The sequence below is a fragment of the Lampris incognitus genome, chromosome 11 (assembly GCF_029633865.1).
Source record: "Lampris incognitus isolate fLamInc1 chromosome 11, fLamInc1.hap2, whole genome shotgun sequence".
NCBI lineage: Eukaryota > Metazoa > Chordata > Actinopteri > Lampriformes > Lampridae > Lampris > Lampris incognitus.
In genome coordinates, this window is record NC_079221.1 from 17,409,835 (window position 1) to 17,421,327 (window position 11,493).

General features: G+C 48.7%; 1 pseudogene; it reads left to right on the top strand.

Annotated features, from left to right (window-relative positions):
* Nucleotides 1-4,002: 4,002 nt before the first annotated feature.
* LOC130120310 (uncharacterized) lies at nucleotides 4,003-11,154 on the top strand (annotated as a pseudogene).
* The last annotated feature ends 339 nt before the right edge of the window (nucleotides 11,155-11,493 follow it).

Here is an 11,493-nt window from a genome sequence, read left to right on the forward strand (position 1 = left end):
TGAAATAGACTGCTATGTTACCCGGACGCCCCCACTCAAATGTAACTTAAAGAAGAGAAATGAGGGACATCCGGTTGAACAATGTAGTGATAAGATGTGTGGTGTTTCCTCCTGCAAAATTTTGGAAACGTTTGTTAAATACGCCTACCTTTTGAGTCTACCTTCACTGCAATGTTTGTATTAAATAACGATACATTTGAATTTGTATGAGAATGAGTAAATTACCTTGAGCAGGTGGAAAAAGTCAGGTACAACAGAGTTCTATCACCTCCAGAGACAAAGCTAGCAAAATAACGTCCACATCTTCTCCTCTCACATTAGAAATGCTCATTACTGAGCTGGAAAACTCCAGGAAAAGCGTGATTGTGGAGCTTACCACCTCTCTGAATGCGGCCCTCACCTCTATACATTCAGCACCTGACTCTGTTACCACCACTGTGGCCAAACACACCTCTACTATTTCGGATATGGAAACTGCCCTCTCGACCCACTTGGATAACATTGCAAGCCTGGAGCAAGAAGTAGTGGAACTACTGTCAAAGTTAACTTTGATAACAGAGGAGCATGGTGCATTTCAAGCTACTGTGGAGGAGCTGATTTCTCATTTAAAGTGTCAGAACCTAAGATTTATGGGTCTGCCCGAGGGCATTGAAGGCAAGAACCCGAGACAATTCATGGAAGATTTATTCAAGGAGGTAGCTGGGAACTTGCTATCAGACTGCGGTACTGGACTGGGCTGTAAATGACCCATATAATTTTGTCATAATATTTTTTATTATTATTGATTTGTATGGTGCTCATTATTGATTTGTATTTGGTGCCTAAAGTACAGTCCTGATTGATATTAACAGCGAATTACACTTCCTTTTGTTATGTGACCTTTATTTGAAAACCTCTGATCTCCCATGATGCTGTGCGCTGCTGCGAGAAAACGGCAGAACAAAACTGAAAGTTGGACACGATGGTCATGTTCGCTATGCACAGAACGAATTCACAACTTATAATTCATTGATCATCATCATTTATTTAGCACCTAGCTGGAAGGCGAACAGCTCTTAAGGTGGTTCTATGGTGTGTCTATGGTGTGACTAGTAAAATGCTGCAATAAATGGTCTGATAGCGCACCATGGACCCATCAGTCGTTATTGGAGTGCATCGTCTGAATAAAGTCCGGCTGGAATGCTACAGTAAGAGCTAGCCTCTTCATCAACCCCGCCACCACGCTGCCAGGGGAGGTCTATGAGGACGAGTCACGGAGCTAAGTTGCAACTAGTCTACAAGGGACAATTCATCGGGCGTCTTGGCGCCATTTCATCGGGCAACTCGGCGCCATTTTACGGGTCTTCTAGACAAAGGAACTCTACTCTCATCAGGCAGCTGGCTTGAAGGTTTGGTGTGACGGTCAGACTCTAAAGGTATGGAACTTTTCATTGATTGATAAGGAACAATTCATCTTCACTGAGAACATTGATAAACATATGGTTTGAGAAGAAAAGGTTTAAAAAGAAAAAGACATCAACAACAATGGACATTTATTGAGTTTGATGTTTCTCAATGTGAAGCTGATGGGACTTTATAGAACAAATAAGTTCACACAAAGTAACAAGTGAATCAACTGACTTTGTTTATTTACTGTTATTCCCGTTGACTGTAAAAAAGGGGGGAAAATGTTTAATGCATAATTTATACAGTCTGAATGGTAACTGAATGTTGTATTCAGTGGAGAGATTGATATTATAACCTTGCAGTCAGTAATATAACAGTCAGCCTACAGTAATAGGCTCTAGTCCTCTAAGCAGTCTGTAGCCATACCAGGTTCTCTGCTCCTCTCTTTGGGTAGTCTATGGGCTATAGTAAAGACAAACAATTCATTACATCACATTTATCATGGCAGAATTGAATATGACCGAAACAGAGAATCCTGCCCCACAGTCAGAGCTAGAGAATCAGATAAATAGACTACAGCTTAAAATTAGTAAGCTACAAGAGGCTCTCAACGAAACGCTAGAGACTACTGTTACGGGTCTAGATAGGTCGATGCCATCGGCTATCCACTAGTTTACCTTAGACACACATGACCCGCGCTCAGGAACATGGTACATCATTTTGAATATACTTGGCTGCACTGAGCAACTCGTGTGTGTCATTCTTTATAAGATAGCCTACTGAAACATGGTGCCAGAAGTCGGAGAACTTATTTCTTATTTTACTAGCTCGCATGTTTAAGTTTGTAGGCCTGAGTAGGTCACATGTCGGAGGATTCCGATTCAGAGCAAAGTACTTCTGCTGAAGACGTTGTCACAGAGGAGCTAACGCTAGCATTACCGGCGCCGATAGCATCACATACAATGGCAGCTAACGTGAATATTCCACCACCGTCCCCGATGAGCTTCACAGGCGATTGGAGTGTCAATTGGGACATTTTTCGGGCCGAATATGAAGACTACGTCCTCGTCACGGGCATACTTGGCAAGGACAAGAAAATACAAGCGGCTACTCTAAGAAGTGTGATGGGAAGTGAATGCAGGCATATTTACCGCCACAATCTGAACCTCTCAGAAGATGATCGAGGGGATCCTGACGCCATACTGAGAGAGTTGGGGAAATACTTCAAGCCAGCAAAAAACACAATATACGAGAGGTACATTTTCGGGAGTTGCAAGCAGGAGGAAGGAGAATCGTTTGATACCTTTGTGACGAGACTGAGAGAGAGGGCAGCAACCTGTGAGTATGGACAGTTGAAAGATGAAATGATCCGTGATAAGATAGTCCTGGGAGTTGCAAGCGAGGCCGTTAGGCGCAGGCTGTTGAGAGAGAAGGATTTGAACATGGTCACAGCTATTGACATGTGTCGCGCAGCAGAGCAAACTGACATCCGTATGAGAGCAATGGAGTTTGCAACAACACCGCAGCCGGAGGCAGTGCACGCCGTTGCTAGGCAACCCAGACAAAACCAATGGAAACAGAGCAATCCACCCAGAACAGCAGGAGATGCAGGCAATTGCAAATATTGTGGCAGCTCGCATTCAAGGGGCAGAGAGCATTGCCCGGCCTTCGGGAAACAATGTAGGTCATGTGGGACACTTAATCACTTTTCTAAAGTGTGCTTAAAGAGCAAAAAGGGGCATGCTGAGGGCAAGGTAAACTGTGTGGAATACACAGAAGAACCCCCAGAGCATAGTAATGATGCAGATGATCTGTACATGTTTGAGTCAATCGGCGCAGTGCACACCAAAGGAAAGAAGTGGTTTGTGACTCTGAAACTCCACGACAAGCCACAACAATGTCAGCTGGACTCTGGAGCCACCTGCAATGTAATGGGCTTTCAAGACAAGAAAAGGCTGGCCCCAAACACACCTCTCCGCCCGAGTGACACCAGACTGAAGCTGTATTCGGGGGAAACACTGAGCTCTATGGGCACCTTTGAGACTGACTGTACTGTGAAAGGCCAAACACACAAGCTCTCATTCGAAATAGTGAGGACCAGCCAACATCCTCTTCTGTCAGGCTCCACCTGTGAACGCTTAGGGCTCATGCATTTCACAATTCCAGAGGATGTGCTCAAAATGGAACACACACAACCAGGAGCCCTAACTAAAGAACAGCTTATCAACAGATACAGTGACGTGTTCAACTCCCCTGTGGAATCCGTGCCTGGGGAGGTCCATTTTGACCTTGATCCTAGTGTTGCTGCAGTACAGAGTGCCCCTCGCAATGTCCCAATCGCAATGAAAGCAGCAGTCAAAGCCCAACTGGACAAGTACGAGGCTGACGGCCACCTTGCGCCTGTCACAGATCCTACAGATTGGATCAGCAACATGGTGATTGTTAAAAAACCGGAGAAGCTGAGAATATGCATTGACCCTAAACCATTGAACAAAGCCCTAAAGCGCTCTCACTACATCATGCCTACCTTGGAGGACATTTTGTATAAATTGCCCAAGGCCAGAGTCTTCACGTTAGTGGACGCTCGGGATACATTCCTGCAATGTAAACTGGACTATGAGAGTAGCCTCATGACCACGTTCTGGACCCCCTGGGGGAGGAAGCGGTGGCTCAAGCTACCATTTGGAGTATCGGTGGCGCCCGAGGTATATCAGCGCAAGCAGCACGAGCTCCTCGCCGGTCTGAAGGGCGTTGAGCCCATTGCAGACGATATCCTGGTCGTCGGCTGCGGGGACACAGACAAGGAGGCTGGGGACGACCACGACGTCAAGCTTGCGGCGTTGATGGGACGCTGCCGCGAGGTCAAGCTTCGCCTCGGCCTGAAGAAGTTGCAGTTCAAGGTGGCTGAGGTGCAGTTTCATGGCCACATTCTCTCATCTGCTGGACTGAAGCCCAATCCAGAGAAGGTGAGAGCCATTATTGACATGCCGAACCCAACAGATGCCAAGGGCGTGCAGCGTCTCATTGGCTTCGCTAACTATTTAGCCAAGTTCATGCCTCATCTATCTACTGTCTGCGAGCCGTTGCGACGCCTGTTGGACAAGGACACACCCTGGCACTGGCTGCCTAAGCACGAGGCGGCGGTTCATGAGCTTAAGGCGCTGGCGACAGCCATGCCCGTCCTGCGCTACTATGATGTAACTAAGCCAATCGCAATCCAGAGCGACGCCAGCCAGAGCGGTCTCGGTTGTTGTCTCATGCAGGAAGGTCAGCCCATCGCATTTGCCTCGAGGGCTCTTAACCCCACCGAAAAAAACTATGCACAAATTGAGAAGGAGTGTCTCAGTATCGTCTTCGCCTGCCAGAGGTTTCACCATTACCTATATGGCCGCGACCCAATCACAGCAGAGACGGACCATAAGCCTCTGATCTCTATTTTCAGCAAGCCACTTCTCAATGCGCCCAAGAGACTCCAGAGCATGCTCATGACTCTGCAGAACTACGACCTGAGGGTAATCTACAAACCAGGCCCAGAGATGTTCATAAGCGACACGCTCAGCAGAGCTACGGCTGGATGCTCCGGCAGAGGGACTGCATATCAGCGACACGCTATCTGCTCTCTGCAACAAGAGCAGGAAGACATACAGCACGTGAACCAGGCAGAGTACCTGAATGTGACTAACCAGCGGCTGGAACAGATCAGACGACACACCGACAGAGATGAATGCTTACAGGCACTGAAGAACACTGTTCTCGTGGGCTGGCCAGATGTAAAGGAGGAAGCGCCCCTCATCGCTAGGGAGTACTGGCCCTTCAGGGATGAAATCAGTGTGCAGAACGGAGTTCTGTTCCGGGGGCAAAAAGTCATCATCCCAAAGTCACTCCGCCCAGAAATGTTGACGCGCATACATTCAAGTCACATAGGGGGTGATGCATGCTACCGACACGGTCAAGAGACATTGTACTGGCCCAACATGCAGTCAGAGATAAAGGACTTTGTAAGCAGCTGCTCGACCTGCAATGTGTACGCCCACAATCAGCAAAAGGAGACCATGCTCTCTCACGAAGTACCAACCAGGCCATGGCAGGTCTTGAGCATGGACCTATTCAGCTTCAGACAGAAAGACTATCTCCTAATAGTCGACCACTATTCCGATTTTTGGGAGATTGAGCTTCTACCCGACATGTCTGCAGAGACAGTCATCAAGCGATGTAAGGCACAGTTCGCCCGACATGGTCAGCCAGAGAAGGTTATTACAGACAACGGCCCTCAGTTCACAGCTCAGTTCACACGGTTCGCTTCTGAGTGGGAATTTGGGCACGTGACCTCCTCTCCCAGACACCCGAAAGCGAATGGCAAGGCCGAGTCGGCCGTGAAGATTGTAAAAAATCTTCTGCGTAAGGCCGCGCATGATGGTGAAGACCCCTGGAAAGCCGTGCTTCACTGGAGGAATACACCTACGGAAAACATGGGCAGCAGCCCAGCACAACGCCTCATGTCCCGCCGGTTGAAGACGTCCATCCCGGCGGCAAGCAAGCTCCTGGAACCAGCTGTTGTCGTGGGCGTCACTGAAAAGCTGCGCCACAGGAAGCAACTCGCCAGATCCTTCTATGACAGATCTGCCCGTGAATTGCCGGCACTTGAAATTGGGGAAGTCGTACGGATGAAGCCCCTGCCAGGTGATAACACTGGCCGCTGGAGAGTCGGAACTTGTCTCCGCAGGGTTGCGCCGAGGTCTTATCTTGTGGACATTGATGGCTCCCTGTACCGTCGTAACAGGATCGATCTCAGAGTGGCTGAGCCAGCTGCACGAGCCGCGCACGATCCTGTTGAACCCGCTGCGGCACACACACCGGACGGGGATCCAGCTACAGAAACTGTCATTGAGACCCCTCAGGCTGTGTTCGAGCCGAGCCCCATCAGGTCCATGCCCAAGGCGCCATCTACTCCTGTTGGCGCTCCGCGTTCGGATGGACACACTTACACAAGGGTTGGACGGCTGTCTAAACCTCCACTGAAACTCACTATGTAATCTGAATAATGTTGATGGTTGCTATGTGGGAGAGAGGGGGAAAAGAGGAGAAATGCTATCATACGCTACTGTGGTTATTACACTGGTATGGGATATGAAGAGATTTACTGCTGTTGCACTGTTATTGGTTGTTCGTATATGAAAGTAATCTTATTTTGCACTAACTTCATGTGTATGTGTTTATACTTGGAAAAGGAGGATGTTACGGGTCTAGATAGATCGATGCCATCGGCTATCCACTAGTTTACCTTAGACACACATGACCCGCGCTCAGGAACATGTTACATCACTTTGAATATACTTGGCTGCACTGAGCAACTCGTGTGTGTGTCATTCTTTATAAGATAGCCTACTGAAACAACTACCGAGATAGAACACTTAGAGAAGGAAGTTCAAACTAAGGAAGAAACACTAAGTAGCCTCCAAAATCAACTTGAAGAACAAAATGGGGATAGCATCCGACACTCGACTCGAGTGAAGATCTCGACTCCTAAAATGCTTGAACTGCAACAAGAGGAGGTGAGGAAGAAGGAGAGAAAGCTCCTCTCAGCGTACGAAAAATGGAAGAGTCGAGCTCGTGAGTCAAGAGAGCGGCTAAAGGAAGACCTCAAGGAAACTGAGCTGGCATCTCTGCTTGATACTTTGGAGAAGGATAAAGAGGCTGTGTTGAACATCTATAATGACATACGAGGTCACTTCACACCCTCAGCCGAAATGAGAAGCCGTGTTGATGCATGTGAGGCAGCTACAACAGAGATTAAGAAAATCGCCTACGAGAGGATTGTAGACATCGATTTAGATTTTGATGCAGAACAAGCACAACGACGTCTCAAGGAGCTACTCAAGGGCGGCTATGCGCGCTCAATCTATGGATCCACTGTCTCAAGAGTGTCAAAGTCAGTCCACAGCCACGAAGGCAGCACTTTAACAGTCAAACGTGTGGACGCGGCAGCAGAGCTTGTAGCAAAGGAAGCGGAGTTCGAAGGGTTGCTTGAAGAAGATAAGCAAAGGGAGAAGATACAACGTTTGGAGGAGCAACAAGGGACACTAGAGGAGCAACGAAGGACGCTAGAGGAGCAACATAGGTGGCAGCTTGAAGTTGAAAAACGCGCTCTTGAACGTCTACAGGCAGAAAAGGACTTAAGGGCTGCACGGGCCAGACTTCAAGTCTATAACCAGGGAACATCACAGGGCGGCAGTGTCCACTCTAATGATCCTGAAAGTAATCTTCACGGCTCCCCAGCTACCAGCAACCAAACCCTCAATATAACGGCATCGTCACCTGACGTAAACGTGTCGTCCCTCGCCCGGGCCCTCCAAGATTGTATAGCCCTGAATAGACTTCCAGTGCCAGAGCCATCGGTATTTAATGGCGACCCCATTCAGTTCATTGAGTGGAGAACTTCACTCATGTCACTCATTGACTCAAAGGCCATCTCCTCAGCAGACAAGCTTTACTACTTGAGGAAATATGTAGGCGGCCCAGCTCGTAAGACACTGGAAGGGACCTTCTACAGAAACGACGGCGAGTCTTACAAGGACGCATGGAGCAAACTGAATCACCGATATGGACAGGCCTTCGTCATACAGAGAGCCTTCAGAGACACGCTCACAAAGTGGCCAAAAATCCAACCAAGGGATGCAGAGGGACTTAGAGACTTTTCCGACTTCTTGAACGCCTGCCAAGACGCAATGTCTCATGTGAAGAACCTCGAAATATTGAACGACTGTGAAGAGAACATGAAGCTGGCCCACAAACTGCCAGACTGGGCAGCATCTCGATGGAACAGGAATGCTACGGAAGCCTTGGACAGGAATCAAGAATTCCCCAGCTTCAAGGACTTCACCACCTTCATGGCAAAGGAGGCAGCGATCGCATGCAATCCGATCACCTCACCTTATGCCTTACGCAACTCCGAGTCTAGCACAGCAAAACCGAATAACAGGGACCCTAAGAGGAACAAGGCGAGTGTTCTGAGTACGCAAACTGAAACGGACAGTGACATCCAAAAGCCAGCCAGCGGAAAGGAAAAAACCCCCTGTGCGTTCTGCCAAGACAGTCAACACGGGCTACATGCATGTCCAAAGTTCATCGCCAAGACTCTGGAGGAGAGAAGAGAATACGTGAAAGAGAACAGGCTCTGCTATGGCTGCACCAAACCCGGCCATAGCGCGAAGGACTGTCGACATAGACATACCTGCAACACCTGCAAAGGCAAACACCCCACCCGTCTTCACAATGACAACCACGTGAAAAGGGGACCGTCTGCAGCTCGGGAAAACACTCCCCCAAGCAACGCTAATGAATCAGAAGCTGCCGCGACTGCAATGTCACATGCCGTCACGACTGGACAGTCTACCAACACATCGATGATTGTGCCCGTATGGGTGTCGTCCAAGAACAACTCAGGAACAGAAAGACTTGTCTACGCCCTGCTGGATACACAGAGTGACACCACATTCGTCGACCAGGAAGTGAGCAGCGCTCTAAAGGCAGAGTCCTGTCCAGTGAAACTGAAGTTAACGACAATGATAGGACGTGACACTATCGTGAAAAGCCAACGAGTCTCGGGGCTTCGTGTGCGCGGTTACAGATCTTCCCTCCACATCGACCTTCCTCCTGCCTACGCTAAGGACGGTATACCGGTGAACCGCGCCCACATTCCTACAAGTGAAACAGCCAGACAATGGAATCATCTCTCCGCAGTCATAGACGAGATTCCACCGCTGCAAGATTGTGATATTGGTCTTTTAATAGGATACAACTGTGCGAGGGCAATGGCACCAAGAAACGTAATAGCAGGAGGAAATTAATAGCCTTACGCAATCCGAACCGACCTTGGATGGAGCATCGTGGGTTGCTCTTCATCGTGCCTTGACACTCCAAGCGTGGCGAGACAGTGTTTCCGGGTAGCTGTGAAGGAGCTCCCGCCAGTCACCCCTGCAGATGCTATTCGCATTCTGGAGTCCGACTTCAAAGATGCCAAGGAGGATGAAAAGACGGTGTCCCAGGAAGATATCTTGTTCCTGGACAAACTCAAAAACGGCATCCAGAAGAACAGTCAAGGTCGCTACGAAATGCCCTTACCTTTTAAGGAGAGACCCAACCTACCTGACAACAAACACCTTGCCACCGTTCGTCTCAGCCATCTGAAGAGGAAGCTGTCAAAGGATGAAAGATACAAAGAACAGTACATCAAGTTCATGGAGGGTGTCATAGAAAAGGGTGACGCAGAGGAAGTACATGATGATGGGAAGGAAGGAGAAAAATGGTACATACCTCATCATGGTGTCTACCACGCCAAGAAGCCAGACAAACTGCGCGTGGTATTCGACTGCTCTGCCAAAATACAAGGGAACCAGCCTAAACGATCATCTGCTCACCGGACCCGACTTGATGAACAATCTCAATGGTGTTCTCCTTCGCTTCCGACTGCATTCTACTGCGTTGATGTGCGACATAGAAAAGATGTTTCATCAATTCCACGTGAGCGAGACGGATCAGGATTACCTGCGCTTCCTGTGGTGGAAGAAAGGAGATCTCAGCACGCAACCTCAAGAGTACCGAATGAGGGTGCATATCTTCGGTGCTGCCTCATCGCCTGGTTGCACAAACTACGGCTTGAAGTACCTGGCTACTGAGAACAGAGACCTATACCCCCTAGGTTCACAGTTCATTCTGAGAGACTTTTATGTCGATGACGGTGTCGCAAGTATGGACAGTACAGAGAAGGCTATTCATCTCGCTCGAGAAGCCAGAGAACTTTGTGCCCTGGGTGGCCTTAGACTCCACAAATTTGTGTCCAACGACAGAGCTGTAATAGAAAGCATACCGTCATCTGAACGTGCATCAGAAATCAAAGATCTTAACCTTACTTTGGATGACCTACCTTCAGAAAGAGCGTTGGGGATCCAATGGCACATCGAGTCAGACTGCTTGAAGTTCAACGTCAATCTCAAGGATCAACCTGCAACACGCCGAGGTATACTGTCTACGGTTGCCTCCTTGTATGACCCCCTAGGGTTTGTCGCCCCATTCTTGCTCATCGGAAAGGGAGTACTGCAGGAAATGTGCAGACATGGAACGGGTTGGGATGATCCTCTGACTGATGAACTTCGCCCACGGTGGGAGAGATGGAAAAATGACCTTACCAACATGGAGAAGATAGACATTCCCCGGAGCTATGCACCTGCAAACTTTGGGAGGGTCACCAGACAGGAGTTACACCACTTCTCCGATGCAAGCACGACTGGCTACGGACAGTGTTCATATCTGAGACTCAGAAATTAAGAAGGAGACGTTCACTGCGCCCTAGTCATGGCAAAATCACCAGTTGCTCCCACGAAGGTCACCGCAATCCCAAGACTAGAGCTAACAGCTGCAGTCATCTCAGTGAAAACCAGCAATGTGCTGAAAGAAGAACTTGGATACGCTGATGCCGAGGAGTACTTCTGGACCGATTCTAAAGTCGTTCTAGGATACATTAACATAAATGCTCGACGATTCCACACGTTTGTGGCCAACCGCATCCAGAAGATACACCTCAGCACAACTCCCCAGCAATGGAGATACGTCCCCACTCACCAGAATCTGGCGGATCACGCCTCCAGAGGCCTAACTATCGGTGAACTGATATCATCGGACTGGTTCACAGCACCTGTGTTTTTATGGGAAAAGGAAATTGGCCTCTCGGAAGAGGTGATCCCAGAACTGCCATTAGGAACCCGGAAGTGAAAGGAGCTCAGACACTGAGCACAGAAACTACAGAACAAGACTCCCTGGCAGATCGGCTGTCAGGGCTCTCATCCTGATCTCGAGCTGTTCGAGCAGTGGCGCGTATCCTTCGACGAATTGGCAATGATAAATCCAATGGACTCTCCACAGTGATGATGAAAGAAGATGATCTGCCTAGAAATGAATGGAGGTTGGGTAGAGTTTTAGAGACTGTAGTAGATAGAGATGGACTGGTTAGGAGGGTGAAGATCTGTCTAGGGGATAGAAACCTAGGCAAAAAAGGTGAACAGCTCACCAAGCAGACAGTACTTGAATGGCCAGTTCAAAAACTGGTCTTGT